The sequence below is a fragment of the Sus scrofa genome, chromosome 10 (genome assembly GCF_054392235.1).
Source record: "Sus scrofa isolate SSC_HxYL_T2T_F1_AM1 chromosome 10, Sscrofa_HxYL_maternal_Yorkshire_Landrace_v2.0, whole genome shotgun sequence".
Lineage (NCBI taxonomy): Eukaryota > Metazoa > Chordata > Mammalia > Artiodactyla > Suidae > Sus > Sus scrofa.
Genome location: NC_139392.1, coordinates 76,592,062 through 76,605,535, shown reverse-complemented (window position 1 = coordinate 76,605,535; position 13,474 = coordinate 76,592,062). Strand labels below are relative to the sequence as shown.

The 13,474-nt window shown below is 40.2% G+C and overlaps 1 protein-coding gene and 1 long non-coding RNA gene across 5 annotated transcripts in view; one reads left to right on the top strand and one right to left on the bottom strand.

Moving 5' to 3' along the window:
• LOC110255695 (uncharacterized) overlaps positions 1-10,964 on the bottom strand; it is a 44,344-nt gene extending 33,380 nt beyond the window's left edge. The window contains exon 1 of the long non-coding RNA XR_002336364.2: positions 10,837-10,964. This is a non-coding gene — a long non-coding RNA (uncharacterized LOC110255695). The remainder of the gene's footprint in view (positions 1-10,836) is intronic.
• The window catches only part of GPR158 (G protein-coupled receptor 158), a 340,973-nt gene that overhangs the window by 271,699 nt on the left and 55,800 nt on the right, over positions 1-13,474 (top strand). The window lies entirely within an intron of this gene.

The window sequence follows — 13,474 nt, the reverse complement described above, 5'->3', positions numbered from 1 at the left end:
TCTGCTTCTAAGATGTTGGGATGTCATCAGGCACTGGATTGCGGAACTGTCAGATTTGTGTCAAAAGGCATTACATTCTGGCATTGAGGCCGGGGAGCAGTGAATCATTTGCTTGAGAGCTTTAGGGACCCCTGGAAGCCTAGAGGGCCTGGGATGGCCCTGAGGGCTGGGAATGATTTTTTTTCTTTGGCCTAAGGAAGCCCTGAGGTGTAACTAAGATATTTCAGAGTTGGGGGAACAAAGGGTTGACCTCTCAGGAATTTGGATAACCGGAAAGTATAGAAGCATCTGAATTCTGTGAAATTATTTTCATTTTAGCCTGAAAAGTGACTCAGCAGCAAGTTGATAACACTGAATATATTTCATTTCTTTTTCTTCATCTTTTCCTGAAAGTTTTTTGATGTTGATAAAATTTTGAAAGAGTTTTACTTTACAAATGATACCTTGCAATTTCAAGAATCTAGAAGTGTTCATTTTGATTCATCAGTGAAAGGACAGTTTATCTTCCCTAAAATACAGTGGGATCTGCAGTTCCATGCCCAGAGGCACCAGTCCATTTGCAGTCTTCTTAATGAATGCTTCACCCCACCCTTTAGAAGAGCTGGTGCTGTGCTGGGCCACCCTGGGGCGTCTTTATACCCTGGCAATAATGTCAAACCTCAGCCATTCACGAGCCTGTTCTCTGAAGATCGTATTTGTTTCTTCCCTTTGTCTGTTTTCTATGGTCTGAACTAGCTATCTTGAGGATAAAGCTTCTTGAGGATAAAGCAGTTAATGACAGACAAGACCCCTGCCCTCTAGGAGCTAATAGTGTAGGAGGGGAGACAAAAAATAAAGTTGGCTCATAAGTAAGGATTTCAGAGACCGACAGGTGCTGCAGAGAAGGTGAAGCAGGAGAGAATATGAGCAGACTTCTCTAGGACACGGCGTGTGAGGCGAGGCTCAGAGGAGAAGCAGTTTTAGTGAATGCCTGCCTGCAGCCACAGCTTTCCAGGCAGATGAGGAGACCTGGAGGCAGGAATAGGCTTGATGTGTTTAAGGGTTGAAAGGAAGCCCAGAGCTGCTGGAGCAGGGTGAGGGATGGTGAGAGCTCGGGAGGGAGCCCGGCTAAGTTACAGAGGCCTTGCTGGCTGGAGTTTGGATTGTGTTCCTAGTTTAGTGGGAAACCTTTGAATACAACAGGTTGGTTACCTAGTTTTGAGCATACAGTTAACAGGAACCAGGCTATATTTCTCAGCTCAGACAGAGATGAATTTTCTTTTTTGCCCCTATTATGCTCAGGAGGATTAGCACCATGATTTCAGAGGAAGACATGAGGGAGACATGTGGTTGGTTTTGCCCTTTATCTTGAGCTTGTTCTCTGTGGTCATTGTTACTTTAATTCAATTCGATTTGCTGAGCGCTGAAGATTTCTTTGAAAACATTTATTTTATAAATTTCCCTCTCTGTGTACTGCAGATAAATATGGAAGGAAGAGGTGGGGTGAGACCTTCATTGGATTTTCAGATGATATTTGCTTTCAATGCGATGGTCTACTTTGACTTTTTTCAGAACACCTGGGAAACACGCCATGCCTTTTGGCAGAAAAAAAAAAAGGAAGAAATGAAAGCATAGATTGGATTGCTATCACTTTTAAATCCTGAAATAAAGTCAGACAGAACCCTTATTAAGTTACTGTAGAATGCAACATTTAACCTTTACATGGTGATTTGAGATGATCAGTCTTAACTAAATGTTCAAGTTTTTATTTATTTGTTTAGTATTAAAGCAGAAATGCTGGTGAATTTTTTTCTAGACATTTTCTTTGCCGACCCATAGAACTGCCTGAGCTTACACTGAAGCAGATGCATACATTTAAATCTTGGAGAGGTACAGACCGTGTGAAATGACTGATAAATGAACAGGGCTTACAATTGCAAAGCTATTGCACATGGCAGTTTATTGGCATATAAATTAAAGTGCTGCAAGGTAGAAGAATGGAGGGAAAAATGAGGTTGCTGTATGAGATCAAATTAATTCGGGAATCATTTGGACACTTTATTCCTCTGAAAACAGTTTGCTTGGAGATCTCCAGCTGTGTGTGGCATCAGGCCACATTCACACTGAAGGAAAAACGTGCTTTAAGATGCGAAGTGATCTAGCACTCAGTGGTTTCAGTCTGTCATGCACATAAACAGATGGATGCATTTTGGAAATAATTTCTGGTAGGAAGTGGAAGCCAGAAAGGGGAAGAGGGAAGAGCAGGAACACAGACTTGCCTTGGGCAAACTGGACAGGAGAGACCCCCACACCACAGCTCAGAATAGAGAAAGCCAAGGCTGCTTTGGGAAGAGAATTGCTGGGGGAGGGAGGGGCTCTTAGCACCAGGGAGAATGGGAATCTTTGCAGGGAACTGCACCCAGCCTTCCCCGAGGGTGCCTAGCATCCTTCCTGCTCAGCCTCCAAGGGTCTGCTCAATGCCTTTCTTCAAAGGGACCTTTCCTGACCATCTTCCCCCCAACCTCTCCTTCCATTATTTTCTGTCACTCAACCTGGTTTTGTTTTCCTTCACAATAATTTGAAATTATTTATCTATGTGTTTATGTATTCATTGTCTCTCTCCCTTACCAAATTAACCACAACTCACAGGAGGGCAGCGTCCTGTTTTCTTTGTCGGTGCACCCCCAGCAGTGCATTCAGCACTTAACTCTGCCTGGTAGACAGTAGGCAGGTAAGAAATATTTGTTGAATGAATATACAGAGCCTGGAGGAAAATAGTCCCAATGTGGTTATGGACTGGGATATAGCCTTTGTCTTAGGGATGCAGCTCTGGTAGGGTGCACTCAGAGAGACATACGGAAAATCCACACTCAAGTAGCAGACTTGAACCTGCACAAGATCAGGTTGGTGAGGGTGCCTGACACAACCTCATCCATCCTCCTCATGTCCTGTGACTTAAGACTTAGACTGAGGAAACCATACTTCCCATTTTAGTGTTGAGAGAATAGGAGCCACCGTAACAGAAGTCTCCACCATATGTGGCACAGACACAGCAAAACCAAGATCTGAACTTCAAGACCAGGCCCTCTGTTCCCTTGCATCTCACCTCCCAGCAGCTGCAGACTATTGTCTTTCCCTGCACCAAGTACCAGGGACTTGTCCAGGACTTATGTAAAGACTCAGCCTCCAGAGCCAATCTGCTGACTCCCCTTCCCCCTCTCAGGAGCTGCTGTATCCCATACCCTTTGCCCTGGAAAATTTCCAGCTCTGAGTATTGCTTCTTGCAGTGAGACAGTCGAGCCCAGGGATAGTCCCAAAGAAGGAATGCCTGAGTCTAAGACTATTTTCAGTTTCTCCTGAGATGGAGATAGGCTTATATAACCTCAGAACAGTCATAATTTTCAAAGCTAACTGCAGAACAGATTAAATATAGCCAACATGTTTTCACAATAAACCCCCCTCCCCAGGACCCTTGGCATGGGAAAATGCTACCACATACTAAACACCTACTGTGTGTCAAACATTTTGCGTAGATTATCCCATGTATGGTGATCCAAGGGAGGTATGGGATCCAGCCAAAGCTCTGAGTGATGCTCTCATTTAGGACCACAGTTACAAAGTTGTGACTGAGGGTCAAGGTAGGGCCGCTTTGCACTCTGGTAGTTCCCTAAACACTGAGCTTGTTTCCCTGCCTCCACTGGGCAACTATACCCTATACAGTTGGCAGACTTGCAATATTGGGGAACTAGGCCACAAAAAGTACAGTGTGCAAACCAAGAGGCCAAGAGGCAGTAATGTCCCAGCACATGGTCTACACACAGGGTCACTTCTGCTGCCAAGGAAATGGACAGTGAGTCAGTCTCAAGCAAGGAAAGACTATGAGTTCTATTTAAATATTTTTTTTAGATACATTTGCCTCATTGTGACCTTCACATGTAAAGATGCTGTGGTATTTATAACACTCCTTTCTGTAGACATTGGTATGGCTAAGATGATAAACACAGGTATTAAGTTCGCTGGCACCTTTCCCATAAAATTATCAAAAAAATCAGAGTTCCCATTGTGGTTCAGTGGTAACAAACCCAACTAGTATCTATGAGGATGTGGGTTCAATCCCTGGCCTCACTCAGTGGGTTAAGGATCCCACGTTGCTGTGGCTGTGGTGTAGGTTGGCAGCTGCAGCTCCAATTCAACCCCTAGCAGCCTGGGAGCTTCAATATGCAGCACCTGTGCCTCCCTCCCCCCAAAAAAGGAATTATCAAAAAATTCCAGAGAAAATTCCCAAGCCACCTTTATTTTTTCAGCTATAGGTAGTGCTATCAAAGAGGTAAAGCTTCTCTTCTTTGATAAAAAGTTTCAGGGATAGTGATTTTTAAATACTTGGTCTGAAATCACAAGTATAACTTCATAGTTGTGGGAAAAAATCTAGAATATATATCAAAGTGTAATTCAGTCTTTTTTATTTATTTTTTTTGAAATATTTTATTTATGTAATTCTTTCTCTCTTTTTTTTGTCTTTTCTGGGGCCACACCCACAGCATATGGAGGTTCCTAGGCTAGGGGTCTAATCAGAGCTGTTGCTGCCGGCCTACGCCAGAGTCACAGCAATGCCAGATCTGAGCCGGGTTTGCGACCTACACCACACCTCATGGCAACACCGGATCTTTAACCCAGTGAGCAAGGCCAGGGATCGAACCCGCAACCTCATGGTTCCTAGTCGGATTCGTTAACCACTGAGCCATGATGGGAACTCCAGTCTTTTTTAAACATTAATCGAGAACCCCAATCTTAATAATTGATGTCTAAGTATCTATTATATGTAGACCTATGGCTCTAATAATCGTTCATACACATTATTTTAAGATGAAGCTACCAGAGGCATCAGTTAATTTGTCTCTATGCCAAAGAGGGAAATTCCAACTTTTTTGACTAATAGAGGAAATCTGGGATTCCCAATCTGAATATTATTATCCCACATAACTTTAAACACACAGGAAAGCACCCTACAATATTAAATTTATATCTATAAAATGTGGCCATAATGTATGATATATAAGTTTCTTTACAAGTCTTCTTCATTACCAAAACTTTATAAGGACAGGTTTTTATTTGTTTGTTTGTTTTGTTTTTTTTAGCGAATAGGTAACAGAAAAGATGATCCCAGCTATAAATTTTCACTTGTATTCAGATATCAGACAAGGGAGTACAGTTAGTATTTTTGGGGAAAAATGAGGTTCCCAGCTTCATATTGTTTAGATTTAGAAACTTGGAATTTGATCTCCTTTTGATCAGATGCCTTAGCATCTTTCTTCTTCTACCTATCTGTTAAGAGTAGTCTTTCAAGTCTGTTAACAAGACCGTTAAGAATGTCTTTCACACATGGCTACTAACTGATAAGTTTGATATACAAATGCTATTGGTTGGCTTAGTTCAGGGATTCTCAGCGCTGGCAACATTGGCATTTTGGGCTACCTAAATCTTTGTTGGGAGTGGGGAGGGGCTGTCCTATGCATCGCCCAATGTTTGGCAGCATCTCTGGCCTCTACTCACTGAATGCCAGAAGCACCTCCTCCCTGGTTGTGGCAATCAAAAATGTCCCCAGACATTTCCAAATGTCACATGGAGGCACGATTGACTCTGATTGAGGACCCCTTGCTTAGTTCGGTTAGAGTCAACCCCTAGGAGTGGATATAGAGTTAGTGTTCTGAATATCACAGACTTTATTGTGCAGTGTTGTTCCGATTAGTATGGATTCCTAACAAGTTACCTTAAAACTTTGTGGCTAAAAACAACCCCTTATTATTATGCTTATGAAATCTGAGGGTCAAGAATTCTGACAGGGCATACCAGGAATGGTTTCTCCCTATTCCACAATGTCTGAAGCCTCAGCTGGAGGACTTGAAGGCTTAGGGTGAAATTATTATGGCTTCCCATTCATACCTCTAATTTTGATGCTTGCTGTTAGCTGGAAGACTATAACAGCTGGGGGTGTGGCTAGAACATTTACACCTGCCTTTTCCATGTGGATGCCTGCCTTCCTTACAAAGTGTTCTAAGTACAAACATCCCAAGAAAAAAAGAGCCAAGTGTAAGCTGCTCCTCTGTGACCTAACCTCCAAAGTCCTGTGACATGTAACTTCCTGCATACTCTATTGGACAGGGCAGTTATAAGGTTCAAGGAAGCATATAAACACCACATTGGAAAGAGGAGCATGTGGGTTGGAACAGAGATCAGTGTACTCACTCACCTTTGGAACATACAGGGTTCCACAGGGATGGGCCCTTGGATAACACATCTGAGTTCTGTTAGTAATGAAGATGGGAATTTCGTTTGGATAGACAACCAACATTGTTTGCTGATATACCATTATTTGATAAAGATAGTCCAAAGGAGAATAAAAAATGTATATATTTTTTAAATATATATATTTTTTAAATGTATATATTTTATAAATTATTTCCAAAGATGATTTTATGTAGAAGCTTTACTAGACTAAAATAACCATGTTATAAATCCCTCCATTTTACTTATTTTAGCATGATGTGTGAACGATACAGTGGTGATAATGATATTACTTGGTAATGTGGCCCAGTGAAATCTAAGGGTCTAGATGAATTTTTGAGACTCCTTCAAATTAATTTAGCAAAAATAATGGCATCTTGCTTATAGTATAAAAGCAGAGACAGCAAACTTCATACATTCATAACTCGTATGAAAACAGTTGCCAAAGTACGTCTAAGTCCTTGCAGCCTACGTAGACAAATAATAATTGTGATGAGATAACATTTACTGAAGGTTGAGGCACCCTGGGTGGAAGGAGATAGGGGCCCAACAACTCACTTGCTTGATCTTCTCATTTGACTCCAAGGATGCTTCCACAGAGCCCAGTTCAGTAATCAGTAATTCATATAAAAGCATAAACTAAGAATCAGGAGACCTGAGTTCTAGCCCTGGTTTGGCTAACTTGTGAATTTGCACAAGTCATTTAATCTTTGGGGGAAGTCTCAGTTTCATACTTTGTAGGTTAAGACAGTTGGAAATGAGTGATCTCAGAAGCCTTTCTCACTCTGTAATGTATTGTCAGTTTTAGGGAAATGAGTATTTTCAACGAGTTTCAGTTACTCCCCAACTGGGAGGCCAGAGCATGGCATGGTTAGGGTATGTAACAGATCCTCTGCTTTTAAAGAGCTCTGAAAATTTCTTTGGGTCTTGTTTGCACGGAAACTATATGCTTACTTTTCATAAAGAGAGATCTTCCAACAGAGGTCTAGCCTCCTTATTCCTATAACCCTGTTGAGGACAAGGTGAACTTTCATCTAATTCTGCTTGTCTTTAGTAATGAGATATGGAAGTTGAGAGAGAAAATGAACAATTAGAAAGGAGATCTGGATTTACCTTTGCCTTGATGGAAGTTAGATCAGTTTAATTTAATTCACTTTAAAGACAGACCTATAAATTTCAAAAGGCTAATATACAATTTACCACTTATATACAAACTTAAAGCTCACAAAGTAATGTTACATATTATTTATGGATACATATAAATGAAGCAAAAGTAGAAAAACATGTCCCAGGTACAGATACATCAAATTCATTTTAGTGCTTGCTTCCAGAGAAGGTAGGAGACAGTGGAACTTTGGAGGGGAATTAAGAAGCTTTTACTTAATATAGGTAAAGTTTTAAGTTATTTTTTAAAAAAATAAGCAATTAATGACAAAACTGTGCATACTTATTATTACTTTGTGTGATAGGCAAATGTCAAAGTTATATTATTTGCAGTCAGTTCCTGTATTTTTAAAAAACCGTCACAAAATAAGATGAAATCATGTTAAAGAGCCCTGTCAAGAGCTGGGCTGAGCTGGAGAGTGCCGAGCTGATTAAGGCAACAGCTAAAATGAAAGAAAAGGTCAAGCCTTTAATCGCTTGCTGCAATAGTATGAGCAAGAGGCTCTCCAGAGAAAGTGCTGGCTTCCCCACCGTTCCATTTTCTCCCATGGAACGGCTCCAGGAAAGGGTCACGTGGATCAGCACAGGTGTGGGGAATCTTCTCACTGCCAAAGGAGCCTTATACAAAAGTCACCTGCCAAGTAGTGGACCCAGAGGCTGGGAGAAGGGCTAGGAATGGAAAAGTGCTCAGTACTGAGTCAGAATGGAGAAAAGTGACTTCATGGTCTTCCAAAAGGAGACTTTAGGATGGTAAATATACAAAGAATGCATATATGAGTAAGAACATGGCTGGCCAGAGGGCCAGAATCCTTGCCTATAAATCCCTTGAGACTATAGTCCATCAAAATTGTGCATCAGGTAAGCCTTTGTAATTGTCTGTAGTTGGCCTGAAAAACATACAAAGCTTTTTGTTCAGGAGCTGGACTCAGCTTCTAATAAGTTTTCCTACTTAAAAAAAGTCTCATAAATGAGAAATAGACAATTTATTAATAACACCTGGAGACTCCACTGGTCTCCACTCTACAGCTCTGATTCAACCCCTAGCCTGGGAACTTCCATATGCTGCGGGTGCAGCCCTAAAAAGCAAAAAATGAATTAAATGTCAAATAATATAATTCACCACATTAGCAGGATAAGGTAGGAAATTCATATAATCGTCCCAAATGATGAAGAAAAAGCATCTGACAAAATTCAACACCTGTGTATAGTAAAAGCTCTCGGAAGAAAAAAAGATGACCTCTTTCTCAGTATGATAAAGGGCATCTATCTAAAACCATACTTAATAATGAAATATACACTTTTCCCTTAAGACCAGGAACAAGGCATAGATATCTATTCAAGCTAATCCCATTCAGCATCATACTGAAGTCCTAACTAGTTGAGGCAAGGCAAGAGAAATAAAGAAAAGGGTACAACATGAAAAGGGTGTTGTAATATCGTTTTTATCCATAGACCACATACTTATTTATAATAGACAATCTGAAGAAAGGTACAAAACTATAATGAGTAAGTGAATCTGGCCAGGTTGTAGGATACAAAATCAATATACAAAAATCAGTTGTTTTATAGGTAGTAGGAAAAAAATTGAAAAGTGAAAAAAAGTTATATTTGCTATAGCATCTAGGACTAATCACTTAGAAATAAACTCATCAAAAATGTGCAACACATCTATCCTGAAAATTACAAAATCTTACTAAAAACCTAGTACATGGAGGAATGTACAATATTCATGAATTAAATAATGTTGATTTTCTTCCAGTTGGTCTGTAGAACCATTGCAGTTATAATCAAAACTCCAACAGGCTTTTCTCATAGAAATTCTCAAGTTGTTTTTAAAATGTCTATGGATGAGCAAAGGCTCTAGAGTAGCCAAATCAATATGTGGAAAGAACAAAGCTGGAGGGCTTACACTATCAGATTTCAAGAGCTACTCTAAAGCTGCAGGACACAGTACAGTGTTCGTTGGACTAAGGACAGATAAATAGATCAATCAAACAAAATAAAGTAGCCAGAAATAGATCCACACATAGAAGGTCAATGATTTTTTTTTTTTTTTTTACAAAGTCTTCAAGGTAATTCAGCATGGAAAATAAAGTCTATTCAACAGATGGTGCTGAAACAACTGGATAAATAAATTGGAGGGGAAAGGGGCAAGAGAGGACACACCAGTCAGTGAACATGAAAGAAAAAGTAGGTAATTTGGAATTTATCAAAGTTAAAAACTTTTGCTCATCAAAAGGCATCTTTGGGAAGCCTTGTGTTACCGGAAGGGGAGGGTGGCTGGCAGTACTGGAGGTTGCCATGGCTACTCAGGCTTTGCCTTTATTTATAATGTGTTTTACTAGCTCACATAAGCAGAAAGGAAAAGCATAAAGGAAGGGTTTCTCATACAAAATGATAAGAAATTGTGGTGAATCACGTAAACCCCACAGTAGCTATGTTGCAAAGGTTGAGATGGTGTTAAAGGGAACATGGGAATCTTGTCCGTTGGCCTGGTGGCTGCTCTTATGGGGAAGGGTGTTAAAATACCCTTCCAGGCTGGTGGAAGTGAAGCCTGATCCTTTACTTTCCCATGGTTTCCCTCTTTTGCATACCTTTTTTGGTCTTTTGCATCAATTTGTGTTAAAACAAACGACCAAAAAAACCTTTCCGGCCCTTCCTTCCTAACAGCCAGAGTTTGACATCACACAAAAAATTCTAGTTTCATCCCACTCACACAGGATCAGTGCCTTTTGCCTCCTCAACCATTTGGGTTGTAGGGGGAGAGTCAGGAAATTAGCTGGCAAGCAGAGGTCTGTGTACACATTGTTCCCTCATACCTCTGAGGTGTTCCACCTCTCTGGAGCCAAAGTGGGATTGTATGCAGCTTCTAAAATGAGATAATGTGAAAATTTTTAAAAATTCAAAAGACTTTCCCAATACATGGGACATTCTATATTTTATGTAAAAACATATTTTATGTTTCTAATTTAATCTCTGTTTTTTTTTTTTCAAAGAACAAATATACCCCTTTTCCCTTTATTTTTGTTCTTATAAGTCAAAGTAGGGGTGTTTTAGAAAAAACAATCAGTTTCATGCTGGTGTCACAGCTCAGGATGGAGGGGTTAGTGATGGTGAGTCCACAGTGTAGCCAGTTGAATTGTGTCTTCTCTAAAGACAAGAGGTAAACTCACAACAGGGCAGAAGTATGCCTAAGAAAAATTTGAAAAGCCATAAACAACACACACAGCACATTACAAGAGAAAGGCCCTCTCCTTTATTTTTCTCACCAGTTAAGTCAGAGGCTAAAAACCCCGTCATGCCAGTGTGAAGCTGGCTACTGCATCAAGAATGTGATAGCCATTCAGTCTCATGAAAGAATATATACCCAATGATTCCATTTCTGAAAGTTCAAGAACAGCCCAAACTGACCTATGGTCCTGAGATGCTGTGGCAGGTGAGGATCCACAGACCTTAGAAGCTGTCTAGACTCTGCAGAAAGGTAGGAAGCCCATCTGACTGCCCTTTGAAGCCTTGCGGCTCGGATCCCTCACACCTCCTCCTCACAGGCAGCAGGCTGCAGCCAGAGCAGCTGCTGCTAGTGAATCAGCAACAAGCAGGAAAGATTAAAAATCTATCCAGTGAACAATGCTCCTCGGTTACCCACATAAATAAGCACATAAGCAGAGAAAATAAATCCATAAAAAAGGTCTGTTTAAGGTCTTGCATAAATTAAGGTAGCTTGATACAACAACACTCCTGGAGCGAGAAAACATCTTTTCAAGAAGCAACAGGAAACAGGCCCAGGACCTTCTCCTCTTCTCTCAGCATCCCTTCCTACATCAGTGCAAGACCCTTTCCAGCCTCGGTACCAGCTCTGTCTGGTGTCCTGGAGCCTGCCTCACTGGGCTCTCCCCGTCAGAGCAATAGACCATGTCCTGAATAGTTTCTTTCCTTCTACTTTGCATCAAACGTCTCTATCCTTCTCTACCTATGCTTTCAGGAAATTTTTCTATCCTAAGTGGCTCTCAGTTTAGTTGTCATCGCTCTAATCCTTTCAGATAAATTTCATGAGGAATTTTTTGAAGATATAAAAAGTGATTCTAATGGTAGATATTTTAGGCATTGTTAAAACCAGTAAGAATTTTTTTTTCCTTTTTATGGCCTCACCTGCGGCATATGGAAGTTCCCAGGCTAGGGGTGGAATTAGAGCTGCAGCTGCCAGCCTACACCACAGCCATGCCAACATTGGATCCAAGCTACACCTGCAACCTCCACCACAGCTTATGGCAACACCAGATCCTTAGCCCACTGAACACGGCCAGGGATTGAACCTGTATCCTTATGGACACTATGTCAGATAATCTTAACTTTCTAAGCCACAACAGGAACTCCCAAGAAAAATATTTTTAAATAATTTATCTTTTTATTAGCACCTTTAAAATTGAACTATCTATGACACATCCTAGTTGCATATGAGAACATAGTTACACATCTTATTCACTGACTCTTACAAAAGGTGATTCCAAGAGCTCCTCCTTTTCTTTATATTTTGGACATGTCATCATCACACTTCTGAGTTTAAATGCACTTCTTAGTGCATTTAGTTTGTTAAACCTAAGAAGGCAGCTGAATTTGGAGCTGATGATTCCTAAATGAAAACCACTTTCATTCATTCAGTTAGCATAAATTTAACATACTGCCCAGTGGAGGAGAGAGAGATATAGTGTCCAGGTGGTACTGTAATACACTGTATTATGTTCCATAACAGAGAAACAAAAGGCTCTGTGAGCACGGAGAAAGGGGCTACTACCTACAGAATATAGGAAAGACTACTGGAAGAAGTAAATATCTGCTCTCTGGAATAACAAGGAGAGAGTTTGCTGAGCAAAAAAGGGAAAAGAATATTCTAGAATTAATAGCAGAAATACAAGCATAGAGTTATGAAAGTCTGTGCTTGTTTAGATCTGCAAAAATCCATGTGGCTAGAATATGGATATAGATGGTATCGGAAGAGGGGTTTAATAAAGGATGGTGGGGGCAAATAAGAAGGGGAGTTTGTGTGCTGTCGTAAGCAACATAAGCTTGATTTAATGAAAAATAGAATGCCAAATGTGGTTCCTAGCCAGAAATGAGATATTGTCTGATTTGTATTTTGGATAGAGAACCTCTAGCAAATTATGGAATCTAACTTCAATTCACCAACATAAAGATGTTCTCAAGGTAGCAAGCAAGTAGCATTCGCCAAAACATCCTAGTTTCTGTGGCCTTGAGCCTATGGCATATGGTGTGGAAGACAACTTTTTCAGGTGATATCAATTTTCCACAGGATCCAGGACATAGAATGCAGATTTCCTCTAGTCTGAGGAAGACAAGTAGAGGAAGTCAAGAAATTGTGAAGTTAGGGTGCATGAAAGCACGGAGGATAGTGAATGCTTAATGGTAGGGTGCTTAAATGGTTGACGGAAGAAGGTTCTCTGCATGGAAATACTTTAGAGTTCAATTCCTGTAGAGACAAAGATGGAGGAGGGTAGGATATTGAAAGAATTTCAAAAGGAGAAGGCTTGTGTTTACATGTAGAAGAATAATTATCTGAAGGACACTGACCTTGAACTACTTAAGTTGTTGGGCAATTAGTAACTTGACTTTTACCAATAAGAAAATGCAATCTTTGGATACAAAACAGCTTTTCTTTAAAAAGAAAAGGGAACATTCTTTGAAAAGGTTGACACTTCACAGAGTTAAGTCCACCTTTGACATATTTAAACTGAGTCATCTTGGGCAGATCACTGAACCTTCTAAGTGTCTCAGTTCAGGAAAATAGATAATCAGTTATGTAATAAACAGTAACCATTCCATGTACAAATGGATTTTTATTACTGGTAACGATTATGCATTAAACAGAGTACTGCAGGGCAGGAGAGTGAATAAGAGGAGGATTAAAAATATATTAAGAAAATCCATTTGTCACTGCCTACTGACACATTCTTGAAGAGCTTTTATGGTAACCCACAGTTAAAGTTAGATTTTTATTTTCAGCCCTTTCTTTGGAATGAGTAATAAGAATGTG